Here is a 16,347-nt window from a genome sequence, read left to right as displayed (position 1 = left end):
ATAAATCGTATTAGAAAAAAGCATCGGCTGTTGTTATGGGACATCACTTCGCATCAAACACAATGACAAGCTATATTAGCATAATGGGTTATTATTCCCAGATCCGTGTGATCAGTACTCCATGGCAACCCAATGATAATGAACGGCTTTGTCCATAAGAAAGCATGTACAAAACTATATGAAGCACGAATCTCAAGTACCTGAAATGGTACATAAGGCTGCTAATAAATTAAGAAACTGAACACCAGCACCAACATTTGTTTGCACATATAGACAGACAGAGGCACCGAAATTTTCAGTATATTCTCAGCTGACTATCACCATTGTGGGGACTTGGCATTTCTGAGACACTTTCACTCGGGGCTCAAGTCAGTTGAGAAGTTGGGTGCTTGAACCCGGCCTGTGGAAGAGAAACCAGAAAACTGACTCAAATGATCAAGTGAGTCAGGCAGCAGCTCAGAACAGGATCCACAACAGCCCACCTGGGCCCGACACCGCTTTAGATATATCTCCACATGGACCTAACGCTGTTGGGCCACTTCAGATGTACAAAGCAGAGCAGAGAAGCAGCTCATCTCCTTTACAGTTTGGCTGTAACTGCTTTTTATGTAACAGCTTAATGGCTAAAGAACTCACACAATATAGTAGCTTTGGGTTAAATGCTTAATTAAAGCTCAGGGTTTTGAACTCTCATCTCCCACCTCCTTGGAGAGCACTCTCATTTTTTTGCTACCAGCCAGAATGGTTAGGATTACCCATGTCCCGCTTGTTCAAGGTTTGACAAATTTGAAGAAACAATTCAATGTGTTTTGAATTAGAGATGAAATATAGCAGCAAGCATGGCTCTAGCTCAGTAGTTGCCACTTGGTTAATCAATGAGTGACATCTACTAAAAATTATGTGATAGATTAAATTATAATAAAAAGTAACAGTAAACAATAAAGGTATTTGGGCAAAGGAATGCCTACATTGGTAAATTACCTCTTGATCTTGTTGCTGTGTGTTAGGTACGCTTCATGAATGCGTATCCAAATCAGATCCTTCAGATATTTCTACCTGGTTTCTGCCTAGGTCTGAGCCATGCTAAATCATTTCTGTCATATTCGTCTTCATCCTAGGCTTCTTTTTGAATCCCAGTTTATTGTCCCACAAAGCAGAGCAACAGGTAGGGCAAGAATCAGCCTCCAAAGCAAGAATTGTTCCAGATGCTCTTCTCTTCCCAGTAAAGACATCTCTGCTTTGGCATAGTGTATCCTTGCAGTATTGAATGCCACTATGTAATAGCTGCACAAAAAACACATAGGAAGTTTTACATGCTATAAAATTGAAGTTATGCTTTTTATGTACCCAGTCCAGACCAATCAGGATCAAGCTACTAATCCAAAATAAATCAGTCCTTCACAGGAGATAAAAAGGTGCCATGATAATGACCAATAAAATGAATGTCCACTTACGATGATTTCTTCTACTTCATTCTAACCAACAGTAAATGATGCATTGGTAACAGCAGTGTTTGTTGCATATCACTTAACAGTTTTAAATAAGATAAATGAAAATGTCAAAGGATTAGAGAATAATAAAGACCCTGGGTATGTTAAATATGATCCTGACATATACTAGGCACTTAACCAAAACCACAGGAATGAATGCTCTCTCCTGCAGCTAGACTCAGGCTAACTGGCCCCTACTATCTCTTTAGGTGGGGCACAGTGAAAACCCCACACTTTGTGCATGGGCCCACTTCAGTGGATTTTACCTGCTGGGCAGATGAACACTTGAGCATCTGATTTGACAGATGAATGAATGAAACTCTCCTGAGGAAGTGGAAGGACAGATAAGAAGAGGCACTGTTTAAAGAAACACGATTACCTGATTCATGCGTTTAGACAAATCTCAGGCATGTCTGTGAGGTACACACACTGGCTCATAATGTTTGATTTACATTCTAAAATCTGTATGCCCCTGGCCACCTTAGCTACTCGGTAGACACAAGCTATTCTGAGTTACTTTGTCTTGACTGACAGAGGAGGACAGACAGAGCCAACCAAATAAGCCATTCTGTGGCAGCCAACTCTACCATAAATGAAACATAATTCATTAATTAATTTAAAACATATCCTTAAATATCAAGCTGGATAAGCACCCTGAAATCTATAGGGTAATCTTTTATTCAGTACTTCAGAAATGATTATGTCATAGAAATGAGTTAAAATAGATGAAAGTGTGAACATCAAGCATAAGAACTGATAAAAAATTGTATTATGTGGGGGTTTTTAAAACTTTAAATTGTATTTTGATTTTATGATTCTGTAAAAAGAAATCAAAGATAATTTTCCTTTCCTGAAAAAAGTATAGTCTAAAACTTTATGTAGAATATCTTAATACACTAATTTTAAAATGTAGTTTGTAGGAATACACATAAAAACACTCTAACTCCAGTTCCACTGATGTAAACAGTTAAATACTCCCTTGTCTTCAGTGAAAAAGCCTTAGGATAACGCTCAGCTTTCTGAACATGTTGCTTGGTATATCTTACTTAAATTATCAATGCAGATATTTATCAGAATTTCGTGACACTGTGCTGGTTCTGGTACAGTTTATGGAAAACCATAGCTATAATTTGAATCCACAATGCATATAAACTGCATGATTCAAAACAGAAAAAAATATTGAAAAATATTGTTAATTGATCACACTGACCATTTGTGTAATAAGAAGTTTAATGACCGAAGACAATTTTCTGTATTAATTAGAAAGTTATAATTTTTAATACCTATTTACACACACACACATATATATATATAACAATAACGTATAGATTCAAACCTTCCAGCCAAATGTTTCAAACTCCGCTTCTATAAAGTAGGTAAACACATCCAACATAATAAATGTAAACTATTATCAACTTGAAACGTAATTTCTGGATAAATATCATAACAATGAAAGCTTTATAACAAAAAGTCATGCCCTGAGGATATCATCATAATATAAATGTAATCTTTAAAATGCATCAGGCAGGCTTCAGGAGAATTTACCAGTAAGGTTGAAATTTGCTATGTAGATGCTTAGGATATGTGCTAGCTGTGCAGGAGGATTGGACTAGTACTGTACAATCCTTTGTACTTAATTGAGAAAGATGCTTGATTAAAACAATAAGCAGAAACTTTGTAGAAACCATGTCATTACTTCGGAGGAATAGATTCCTTTTTGTAACAAGAAAACCACTGCATAAAGTACTAATAGACCTCAAGGTGAACTAGAAAGAATGGGTTTAATATTAGGCAGAAGCCATTCTAAGTATCTATTAATATCATAAGCACATGATAAATTTAAAGAAATCTCTTAACTTGCCAGTAGTGTGATGCTTCCATGTTACTCCTTGAAGGACTACTGTTTGTCCTCAAATAAATGAAAAACTCTTACTTCTAACTGCCATTCTCAGAGCTCTCCTGTAATGGACAGACCTCTGGGTTTCCCACTTTGTGCAACAGAGAACTGGGAACTGGCCCAGGTGCAGCTATGCACATGCATAGACCTTGTCTCACTGCAGGTGCAGAACACAGTCAACCCCATGTCTCTCCTTCCAGTGAAAAGCTGGCCCTTACACTACAGGTTAAAAATGTAGCCAGTCTTGTTTTTCATGTTTCAAAAATAAATTGTCTCAAAAGACATTCACAGATTCCCATGGTAAGGACATTTTCATATTTTTACTCTAAATAACCCCTTATTTCATCATTTGATCATTCTTTTTTTCCCCTCCTTTTTCTTTGCTGATATTTATATGCTCTAATGTAAGGACAATCACAAATGTCACTAACATGTTATTTACCTTCTTCCAAATCCCGAACGAGGACAGAAAATAAAATAAAGCCTAGAATCCATCCCTGCAGTACCCAACTGCTCAGCTCAATCTAATGTGACAACAAACCATCAGCAAGGACACTTTGTTTACAGTGCTTCATGCCAGTTTTTAACATATTGCTCATAAAACTATTATGCTCGAAAGTATGCTGAGTGACACTCAGATAGTCACTAATACCCAAATACATGGTCTATTTCTTCATGTAGCTGAGAACTTTGTCAAAAGCCCCCAGATCTGTCTGACATCCTCCCTTGGGAGATCCTAAGACAGACTAACTTTTATTATTAGCTTATACACTAACTGCTGTACTGGAGGAGAAATGTTAAGAACTTATCTGCTACTGCATTACAAGTAATAATAAATAGAATAATAATCTGGTATAGAGTATTTCTTTGTATATCTATGTGCTTTGCTTTCCACTGTGCTGCATTACCTCATCATAGTCAGGCTTTCAGAAGTGAGGTAATATAGTGCATGTATGATTAACCTGATGCCAAGTGAACCAACTGTTGACTCAGTTATCTTAACAGCACACAGAAGTCACTTGCTGCTCTTCTCACTTGATAACGTTTTAACACCTTCTGTCCCTGACCCAAACACTATGGCAAAGTAAGGCACACCCTTTGCTGGACGGATTTGCTATAAAGCAAGGATGCAGGATGGAGAACAGGACTCCTGCCCTGTATTCTGTGCTTGGGAAGGGATTTCTCTGTCTCTCACCTCCCCCATCTTCCCAGCTGCTCTCTTCTTACTCCACCTCTAAAATCTGGTGTCTCCTCATGGCTGTGTCTTCCCCACTTCAGGCTCCCCATTCCAGTCCCAGACTCCCACGCACTGTTCCCTTTGCCCAGCCAAACATTGCTCATCTCGTCCTCCCAGCCCTCTCGCCCCTGTCCGATGCCTCCTCCCATCCCTACCCCTTCACCCACCTCTTTCCAGTGCCCCCTTGGCCCCATCTCCTACCAGTCACTCTTGATTTCCACTCCCACTGTCCAGTAAGTATCAATTCCCTTATTTCTGATTCCTCCCCCATGACTCCTCCGTCTCTTCTGCCTTCATTCCTGCTGGGTCTTTGCTAGGCTTTTAATTAAAATTCAGTCTCCCCTCCACCCTCGGAGGCAGCTGGCTGTAAGGTGATTGCCCCCACCCACCCCCAAGGTCCTTTTCAAGAGAATTTTTAACACAACAGTGGTTTTGCATTTCCTCATTCTTACAGAGGGTACAACCTTTTCTGCTGAAAATTCCACAATTCACTTTCAGGGACATTAAGTTTAGAAGTGCTTTAGCCCAAACTGCGGAGCTCAGGAAAAATTAGTAGCAACAGAGGGTTTTTACATAAAAGAGCAGGCACAGCAATATGCACACGTATTCTATTCACCTTTTTTCCATCCTTTTTATAAAATTCCAACCTATCTATATTAACAATCTTGTTTCAAAAGTTCATAAAAATAGTAATTCAAACAATTCCAGTAAATTCACTTGCCATAGAAGTCTGCAGCCCCCTGTAACACCCACTTCTGCCTGCCCCATCCTTTACCGCTTGAATACGTGACAGGCAAATGACTAAAATCAAACAAAATTTTAAATTTCACTTTCCCTTTGAAAAATGTTTCCATCTTCTACTTCATGACATAAATGTTAACAATTCACTATGGACAAGCTGAGACTTCACTTAATTTACTACAAATCCCAGTGACCTCTGCATGTCAAGAGTGATACTTTCCAACTTTTGATTCCCAGAGAGTTATTGCTCTTGATCAAGCAGTCATCCTAGTGAAGAATACATACATTGCTCTGCCACATTTTCCTGCCTACGAGTAACAGAACAAAAATCAAAATAACTGCCTAGCTTTGGTTCAGATGGCACATAGATACAGGGTGTGGTGAGGTTATTTGTTTCAAACATTTGCCTTCAAAGAAAAAGAATGATAGCTAAGTAATTTTCTCCTCATTTAAGGCATCAATAGCAACAAATATGCACCCCGTGGAATTTAAAATACTCCAAGGATATTTCCATTTTAAAATTACTACTCACCGCCAATTAAAAATCTCATTAGAAATAATAACTAGTTGAGTCATGACTCACAATGTGTCATTTGGCTACCAAGAATGTGAAGGAAGAAAGGTTCTTCCAGTAAAGGAACAGAAGACAGGGTTGCATTTCCAGCTCTAGCACAGATTTCACGTGTAATCTTGTGTTTCTCAAGTTAATTTCTCTGTTCCAATTTGCCCAGTAATAGCAATAAAAGAATAATACTTCCATCTTTCATATTCATGTAATAATGCTGAAAGAATTTAAGTCTGTAAACCTTCCAGATGGGAAGCACTGTATGAATATTACTATAACAGCGACCATTGCAAGCAAGGTATTTGCAGCAGTTTCCCTGCATCTGAACTAATGAATGTTAATTTGCATCTTGTGAATGCACTATGAGTTTTGTGTGCAATCCTCTCAAAGGTGTGACTGAAACTTGTCTCACAGCCGGAGTATTTACAAAGGCTGTCACAGCAAGGATTTTCTTGTGTCTAAGAAGATGGGAAGCTTATGCTGCCATTTTTCACCAGGTGGCCTTCCCTCTTCACTACCTAACAGCCTCATTTTACAAATTCTGTAGAAACTTAAGTATCTTTAAGACCACTACCCTTCTCTGCATTGTTCTGAATTTGGTCAACATGCTCAAAAAAGGCAGCCAGACTGAGTAGGCTTTGCTTCCATTGGAAAGCAGACTAAAAATAACACCAGTTACAAGGGAACAAACTGCAAAACCTGATGTCAGGTAGCTTAGACCACTTTCAACATGTGGTATCTCTGTGATTCGTACAGAATAAACATGATTCTGAAAACATGTAACAATATATTAGCCCGAGTATATGCAGAAATCTACTCTACAAACTTCTCAAGGAAGAACTTTTGGCTAGAACTCTATACAGGTATCCTTCTGACTATAAAGGCAAATGGATCCAGACATTTGAAGACATTCAATAACAATCAAAAAGAAAGATAATCATGAATATTCTGTTCAACAAAAGTGGTTCAAGGGAATCAATATTCAAACAAACTGATAAATGGACATCCTTCGAAGTTTAATTTACTCCACATACAAGTTGAGACTCTTCAAAGTTAGAGAGACAGAGGACAGCTAGATAGCTAGAGATTAGGAAAAAATGTCAGTATAATGATCACCTAATTATAGGAGAATTCCTGCAAAACAATACCTTTGGCAGACTTCTGTGGTGAGCCAGTTACTAGTGGTTACTTAGGAATTCAAGGGAATATGAATGAGTCTTTCAAAATCAAGCCTTTCAAAATAAAACTAAAACCATCTGCAACTTCACAATAATAAACAAAAACAAAACCAATAATAATCGTCACATTCTTTTGATCAGTCCTTGTCTAACGCACATCCATCCAACACCTTCGCATTTAAGCCGTACACAAATCATTATTTCTGACCCCCTCACTGACTACTTAAAACCACAGCAGCCTCTCTACTTGTATGCATTAGTCCTACATTTGATGACAGCAAATTTCTGAAAGCATAGAAAGTGTGCAGAATAAAGATTGTATAGTATGTGTCTCAAAAGGGTCTCTTTTTTTTTTTTTGTGTATAAAACTTGTTAAGGCTCCAACCACCTAATTAAGCTCTTTATCAGCAACATGTTCCCCTGCAGACATGTGATAATGTGTCACTACAGTGATCCCACAGTATTTACAAAACAACACTCAGATTTCTCTTCAAACCAGTGGCCTGAAAAGCATCCCGAAATCTCCCTTCTAAAACTTGACAGAGCTGAATCCCTCAGGCAGCTCTGCAATACCAGTTGCATCAGTGACCTTGGTATTAGGCACAAACATCCAGACTGTTGGTGGTCTCTCTATACTGGTGCTCTCTCTATTCCATGCAGAGGAGGAAGCCATCAGCATTCAACAACTCAGTGAAACCACCACTACTTGGCCGAGAGCAAACTAGGAAGCCAGTGTTTCCCAGATGTGTTTCATTCAGTCACTTGTTTTAGGAAGCTCTGCTGTCTGCTGTGAATAGAAACACTTTGCCAACCCTCAGTTTTGAATGTGCCTATAATTTGCAGTATATAAAAGATCATAAATATGTACAGAATTGCCAGGCTTCTTAGCAGTTCCTGCGAGGAAGAGAGTCTGTGCTCCCGAACTCTGGAGTTGCAGAAGTTCTGCCTTTCCCCCTTATCAGAACTGCCATATCAAGCGGCACTCCAGCACTTGGCAGACAGAGCCTGGAGAGATGCTGCTGGTGAAGACTGAGGCAAAGGTGGCACTCCATACCACAGTCCACTGTCACTAAATCCCCTGCCCCATTCAGCGATGAGTCCACATTTTCCTTGTTCAGTCTTTTACCACTAATGAAGCAAGAGAAACCCTTGTTGTTGCTTTTGATATCCCAGCAATTCCCATCTACAGTTGAGCTTTGGATTTCCAAGCACCATCCCTGCTTGCCCAGGCAATGTTTATAAATTCCTCCTTTGAAGCCAGACCCTGCTTCCACCTCTGATACACTGCCTCTTTTGTAGTTCAGCTCAGTTGTGAGGTCCCTGATAAGCCAAGCTGGTCTCCTCATATGCACGCTTGTTTGCTGACACGGGTGTCCCATTCTTATGCTTGGAAGATGCTGACCTCAAAGACTTGCCAGCTTTCCTGAGTTCCTTCACCTTTCAGAGTTTCCCCCCCATGGGATTCCACCTAACAGTTTCTGAAATCTGAAAAACTGAAATCTGCTCCCCTAAAGTCCAGGGTCTGTACTCTGCTGCCCTCTTTCCTCATTCTTCTCAGGATCTTGAGCTCCAACCATTTCTTCCTTGTAATGGACAGCAGACCCAGCTGTACTTCACCCCTGGTTGGTCCACTGTGTATCAAGAAGTTACTTTCAACACCCTCAAGAAATCCTGACTGCTTGCATCCTACTATGTTGCACTTCCAGCAGAAGTCAGGAGGTTCAAGTCCCTCATGTGAGCCAACATCAGCAATTCATCAACTTCCTCAAGTTGCTTAAAGAAGGCTTTGTCCGCTTCCTCACCTCTGATCCAGGTGGCCTGTAACAGATTCCCACCACCACCCTGTAACCCTTAAAGTCCTCTCTTCTGATCCTGATCCACACTCTCAAGCACACTGTCACCCACCCATCCCATAGAAGAGCTCCATACATGTGAGGAGCTACTTCACAAAGACAGCAACCTTCACTCCTCATCTTCCCTGCAGGTTCTTCCTGAAGAGCTTCTGTCCATCCATCACAGCACTCCAGCTGTGTGAGCTGTTAACACCAAGCCTGCTACTGCTATAATGTTGTAGTCTTGTGGCTGCATGCAGCACTTGACTTCCTCCTGATCTATCTAAAGATGTCCCTGATCACTGCAGGGAGGCTGCACTAGATGACCTCTAAAGGTCCCTTCTAACCCAAATTATTCTATGATTCTGTGTTTTCCAGAGTGCACATCATTTGTATACATACACTTAAGGTGGGTGTCACTTCATGCTGTTTTACAGTTCCTGAGGTCTCTCTTGTTCTCTTTGCCCTAAGCCCTTTGCTTTCCACCCCAGTTCACTACTACCTAACCTAACTATGGATCATAATCTCCCTCCATCGTCAGTTCAGGGACATGGTTTAGTGGTGGGCTTGGTAGTGTTAGGATAATGGTTGGACCTGATGATCTTAAAGGTCTTTTCCAACCAAAATGATTCTGTAATTCTAGTTTCAAGCTCTCAGCAGGCTGATGAGCCAGCTGGCAGATGTCTTGCCCTGCTTTGTCATGCTATTTAACACCTTTCCATTTACATTCTTAAGAAATATAAACAGTAGAAGAACTTACAATATCTGGCTGAAAGAGCTGCTGTGATGTCTGAACACTTTAGTGTTCCTTTTAGCTGATGCAATAGACAAAGAATTGGATGATTCAGAAGAAAGTATCCTAGAGGAGAAGGGATTTTCTTTCTATGGACAATTTATTCAAATCTAGTTTAGGGAACTGCAGTGAATGAAAAGTTGCCCACACACAAATAATTGAGCTACCTACCTCTATGAAATTATTCTGCAGTCCAAATTTATCATGGAAACAACAACAGGAAAACAACTACACTGCTGATGCTCTGAAGCGGAGAAGAGAGGGATGCAAAGGCTAGGTTGGCCTGGAGAAGGAACTAGCTCTGACATTTAGAAGCAGGCACAGGTACAGGAGTCATTATTAAGAAAGCAAACACAATTTATCATTCAACTCCACCAATCTAATAGCAGGAATCAGCCAAAAGTGCCTCCCACTCCTAGTTGTGTATCCTTGTCTCCTTCCTTATGCTGATGCCAGCATCTACACCATTTTAGAGTTTAACTGGCAGGATATTAACTCTATGGGTAACTAGGGTGGGAGAGAAGGGTAGGAGCACAGAGACAGGGACAAGAGGCTGGGTTGGGACTGTCCCTCCCAGGCACAGCTACTGCAATGCCACATGTGCCCACCGTGGGTTCAACACCCACAGGAATTCAGTCTCTAGGGCTACCAACTCACAGTCAAGTGTCGAAGCACTTACTGACTGCTTAGAAACTCAGGAATGAATACAGAAAGTAAAGCTGGACAAGCACATGCAATCCTAATCCTGGAGGCATGGAGCCTGCTTCCTACTGTCCACAAGTCAATACAGAGAAGAGAGTTTAAAATATTAATGAAATAAGTGCATCAAAAGTTAACAAATACAAAAGGAATATTAAGTAGCAATTTGGCTTATATTCTCCATTACCAAACTTTGAACATTTTTGTATGTTTTATACACCTACAGTAACCTGCATATTATCACTTCCTTTATACATGTTCCCTTTCATATATTTATAATTTGTATATTTATATATACATATAAAAATAAAAGATACTACAGCTTATTCAATGGTATTTTATATGCATAGAGGAAACCACAGGAACTGTAAGTTCTTTCCCTTTTCCTTGTGAATAGCAACTAGCCATTCTGGGAAAAAACCATACTGCTGGTAATATGATAAAACCAAGGGCATCATAGACTAATCATTCAAAGTGGATACTACTAGTACAACAGAATTGTTTGTTTTTACCACAAGTAAAATTATTGGAACCTTTATGGAATATCTACCAGTGATTGTCTACACCTAGTTTATGCCTAGTTTCCAGACTACCTTGTATTTTGAGATTAGGACTGAAGTTTTACCACAAAAATTTATGTACAAAGATTGCACTCAAACTATTTGTAGATTTTTACTACAATAATTCAAACTTCTTAATGACAAACAAGCTCATTCTGTAAACAAACTGAATTTTGCAATACAGCATTTCTGATTCTCTCATCCTTTTTTTCTCCCAGTATGGTAGAAATTATTCTGGAAGGTCCTGAACAGAGTATCAAATATCAAAATAAACAACAATTGTTTTTTAAGAGTTCTCAGGTCCCCAAAGTCATAAACTTCCACTTTCCCTGACTTCTAAGAAGAATCATGTCAAAATGTAAGTTCTAAGATGGGCACCACCAGAACACAAACAGCCCAAACCCTCTGGTTTAATACCTTTCCCTACAGCTCTGTGAAGAAGAGGATCAGATCTGCAGACAAATATTAAGAAAGTTGTCCTGGGAGGTAACAGTCACCACTACCAAGCAAGCCACTTTTCTTCTGACAATCAAAGACTACTGAGATCTGAAGAATACTATGCACCCTAATTTCAGGCTCAACGGATAGAGCAATCAATTCCCTTCATGTAGCAAGATGGCTTGAATTGATAGCATCCTTCGTCCAAGGCAGAGTCACATGCCAAGGCCTGAGCAGATGCTAACCTTTGTCCCCAAGGCTCCCTAAAGGCAGAGGCTGTGGAAGAGGCCAGCTTTCTGCAGGTGTATTAGGGTGAGACTTCAGCAGCAAGCAAGAGGAGCAGGCCCAAGCATGGCCCCAGCCCAGGCTGCAGATTCTCCATCCATGCCAGGCTGCTCTGCCACTTACTAAAGTCACATACCCCCGTCCCTTCCCCAGCTTCAGGCAAGAAGTGAACCTTTCCCTGCAGGGTGAGTTTGCAGCACATCAGCTTCTTGCATCAGCTCACTTTGGGTCTGCAAGAGTAGGCATGCCAGAACAAGAGAGATGGCAGGGAAGGATAGGTTCTTCTTGTTCAGTAAGTGTGTTTAAGTGGGCACTGAAAAACACAAAGGAGCCTTTTTCCTTCATTGGTATCTTGCTATAATCACTAAGTCTGATAGCATGGTGTGCTTAGCGTATTCAGCTTTAAACAGGTCTATGTTTGCCTGCAGATAAGTTACCCCTTGCAAAACAGCTGTTATCATCTTCCTGCACAATAAAATCTTACTAGAATATCAAACTACTGCACCACAGAACTTAGACATAATGCAGACTTTTACCTAAGAAACTGCCCATGGCCTTCCCTTTCTCTGGCTCACAGACACAGGACTTCATGAATATTCTCTGTAAAAACCTTGAATTTTATTGCTAAATGTATCACATTCATTTAATGAAGGACTAAATGTCCTTCATTAATTTCTGTTCCTGACATGGTAGAAACACATCTTCAAGAGCAGAACAGAATATGGCTGACCACTTGGCAGCCAACAACCCCTCGGGCTTCACATTGCCCATTGAGAAGTTTCTCTGATGCCTGATGCTCTTCTGACAACATAACTTGTTTCGATGCTAGCACTGCGTTCAGCTTGGTCCATGACCAGCAAGCCACAGAGGAGACAGAGGTCCTTCTGGGACCACTGTGGGATGCTGCTGTGTCTGAGCAACGTGAGCAATAGCTGACATCAGTGCCTGTGTGCCCCCAGGATTAAGCTGTCCCTGATGTTACCACCACTAGTAAACACCGAATGGCTTTTGCCAGCCACCGCTACAGGGACCGGACATGCAGGAGCACAAAGAGAGCAGTGTATAGTAGGAGGATTGAGCAATGGGCTTTGTGGAGCATTAAAGTGAAGAGGATAGGAGGCTTTTGATGTGGATGGTGGCTACTGTGGAAGAAGGCAGCAAAGTGTGGGAAAGAGACCTGAAGTCCTAATACTGAAAAAGCCCTCATTCCAAGTCTAATTTAAATACAAGTTCACAGAAAAAAAATATCTTGTCATTCAAAGGTAGATAAACAAGTGCTGTAATCCTGAAAATAAGGCCCTGAAGATAACTCCGTTCTATGAGAAGTGGCAAATAAAATGAAAATGTACACTATGCAAAAAGTGCGCTCTCATTTCATTACACAAAAAGACACCTTCAAATCTATCTCCAGTAACTGGGAGACAATGAAATGCAGTGTCTACCAGCCCACATAAGAGCTGACTTGTGAGAGCACAAGTGAGCCATCTACCTGCACCGTTCGGATTCTTCTACAGAATCCTTTCCTCCAATAAATTTAATTGCTGATCTGATCTAGAAACTGCATAAACTGGAATCTAATTATCTGATTAATTCAAAACCAAAAAACAGTCTAATGAAAGAGTAGATTCAAATTCTTAACATTTGGATTTACATGTTATTCTTTGAATAAATTACAAATATTTATTTACAAAAAGTATTTTGCAGTATTTCCATAACAAATCTGATGAAAAACTCTTAATCATCCTACTTTTGGTGAGCCCTATTTTATTCTTGTCATCTTATTGACCCCAGTGGACCAAGTGAGCACTACTCACCTTGAGTAAGCATGGCCATTTTAGTAGTAATTTCAAAAAGAAGGAATGCAAATGATTAATGCAATTGTTGATTAATGCAGACTTTGCAGTTATTGACTAATGCAGCATTGATCAAAAATACTTGAATATTTAAGAAAACGTCAGAACACAAATGAGATCAGTTAAAAAAAAAGATTATTCTTATTTTCCAACCAGAGAATCCCAATTCTGATCCCACCTCCAACAGATTACAGGAATATTTTCCAGAACTACATGACATGCACAGTATCTTATTGACATGTGCAGACCAAAAGTCTGTTTTGAGAGCTGCACAAAGGAGTATTTTGAGGTCTCTCAGTTTGGTGGGATGATTCAAAGGCCAGACTGTGACTTGGCTTTTTTGTCCCCTGGGAACAAGAGTGCGTGCTCACTGAGAACACACCACCGACTGCATCATCCTGACTACAATAGTTAACAAGTACCTAAAACAAACTGACTCCAGTGCCCATAAATTACCTGCCACCTCAGCTGATTGATGAAAACTAAAATCCAAGCAGCACGCTAGGTGAACACCTCTGCAGGTGCTGTATGACACTGAACTGAAATCCTGCCCGGCATGTCAAGAATGCCAGTTTGTTAAACACCTTAGATGACAGCAAAACGAGAGAAAATTGTCACCCCCGGCAGAAAAACTGAGTATATTTCATGCTATGGTATGGGTAATGGGTGCAGTTGGGAGTCTATTAGAAAGTGCTAATGCTCCATGTAAGCCAAAACACAAATCAGTAGAAAGGACTGGTTTTGGTGGGACTATAAAGCTTGGAAAGGATAAATGGTATTTACAGCTACTGTTTTAAAGTGCCAATTTACAGAAATATACATAGACAGCACCTCTATGCTGTTACCATTTCAGCAAAATATATACTCCAGGACCCAAAGTTATTTTTCTTTTAAAACAGTACGTTAGACCTCTTTCTGCTATAGGTAAGTGCCCCAGAATAATTTATAGCTTACTTCTGTGCTTGGGTATGCAGACACAGCACCTAATTCTCTGAAAAACACGTTTGTGTGCATGCATGTGCAGGCTTCCCAGCAGTTTCTCAAGCAAGGGAAGTGTTTTCCTCTGCTCCACCCATCACATAGCAGAGCTGAAGAAAGCCTTAGGTCTTTTGAACTCCCTACTGTCTTCTTATCAAATGGTTTGTTTTTCAGCTAGAAAGGATATGTGCAGGTTTATGAACATAGCCTTCCAGACTGAAAGCAAAAAAAAATAACTGGCAACAAGTTTAAGTCAACCTGGATTAATTTCTTGTATTTCCTCTTACTGTTTATTCAAATACAGTAGAAAGTGTATTTATCAGCTAAAAGAATGTCAGAAATATCAATTATTCATATACTATTTCCAGTTGCCTAAAACAGATTTCATATAAGGACTTCTAACATCTTCGCTGTTTTGAAATACTTCAATATACTTTGATGTAGAGGAAAAAGAAAAAAAAAATCAAAATGTTGTATTTAATTCCACAATGTAGTAATTTTTATATCCTTAAGTGCTAGTTTTACTTAGTCTTAAAGTTACAGTAGTCTGTTACAAAAATATTGCCAGAACTGATTTGATTTCTGCACCATAAAGTGACTTGTTTTCCTCCTGTGATAAACTGCAACTAGGTTGTTACAAAATATGTGTCGTCACAATACACACTTACATTCTCAGTATTTGATTAACATTGGTCCAAAAAGGTAACTAAATCACAAAATTCTCTTGTAGTCCTTGTGGGATCACTGATTTGAATGAATATGCACTGAATAGTTTGGAAAGAAGGCAGATAAGCAATGCTGTTTAGGTAGTAGCATTATTCCCTAGTGGCTTCACACTTGTGGTAGAAAAACAGATTCAAACAAGCACCACAGTGTTACTGAGGTTACAAATGACCTGGAAAAATACAGTTTCTATGGATATCATTTAATGAAGACAAGTCTTGCATGTCACACATCTAATACAGTGTTATTTTTATTTCTTTGCAGATACACTCCTTGTATTAAGCAGATATTTGCAATTTTTTATACCATAGAATTTTAGAATACCAGTGTTTTATGCAAAGTTATTAAATTATAGATAGTGTCAGATGATCAGAACCTTATTGCATATCTAGCCAAGCTGGATTTTTCCAGAGACACTGTGTTCTATCTTTTAAAAACAGTTAATTATGGAGATTTAGCACTGTTAATACAAGCTTCTATAGAAAAGGAATACACTGTTCACGTATTTTAAATTACAAAGCAAATTTCTGACAGAGTTATTCCATGGCCTTACTTAAACTGAATATATTTGCAAGCACTAAATTTTATTAAGATCTTCATTACATAACATTGCTAAAAATCTGAAGAGTGATTGATTTCAACAGCAATGGATATCAGGAACAGCAATACTGAAAAGACCAAAGAAGACTAAAATGCTATTTGTTTACATTCTGCAAAACCCAGCCTGAATTAGATAAACAGATGGATTCTTTCTGGATGGAAATATTGCATAAGATTCTGAAATTAAGCATAGAGGGTGGGAAGTGCAGCTATAAGCATCTGATGTTTTGCTCTTCATCACATTAAAATAATGATTTTCAGACCTGAAGTATAATCATTATATTTTTGTCCTTGGTGCACAATTGATAAAAAACAACTTCTGAGCAATGCCACACCCTTGTGATTAAACAACATTTTCAAAAATATTTAGATAAAGCCTGAACTAATCAAATAAACATGTAGGCAGGAAACGCTGCTTGGAATGCACTCCCTGCAATGTACTATTAGAGAGAGCCAGAAAGCAGACTAACTTCAGAAT

The 16,347-nt window shown here is 39.3% G+C and overlaps 1 protein-coding gene across 6 annotated transcripts in view; it reads right to left on the bottom strand.

Annotated features, from left to right (window-relative positions):
• FRY (FRY microtubule binding protein) overlaps window positions 1-16,347 on the bottom strand; it is a 203,075-nt gene that overhangs the window by 158,819 nt on the left and 27,909 nt on the right. The gene's annotated exons all lie outside the window — the stretch shown is intronic.

The sequence above is a fragment of the Leptosomus discolor genome, chromosome 1 (genome assembly GCF_034619465.1).
Source record: "Leptosomus discolor isolate bLepDis1 chromosome 1, bLepDis1.hap2, whole genome shotgun sequence".
Taxonomy (NCBI): domain Eukaryota; kingdom Metazoa; phylum Chordata; class Aves; order Leptosomiformes; family Leptosomidae; genus Leptosomus; species Leptosomus discolor.
Note: the sequence above shows the minus strand (reverse complement) of the source record. Positions and strands in the feature narration are given on the sequence as shown.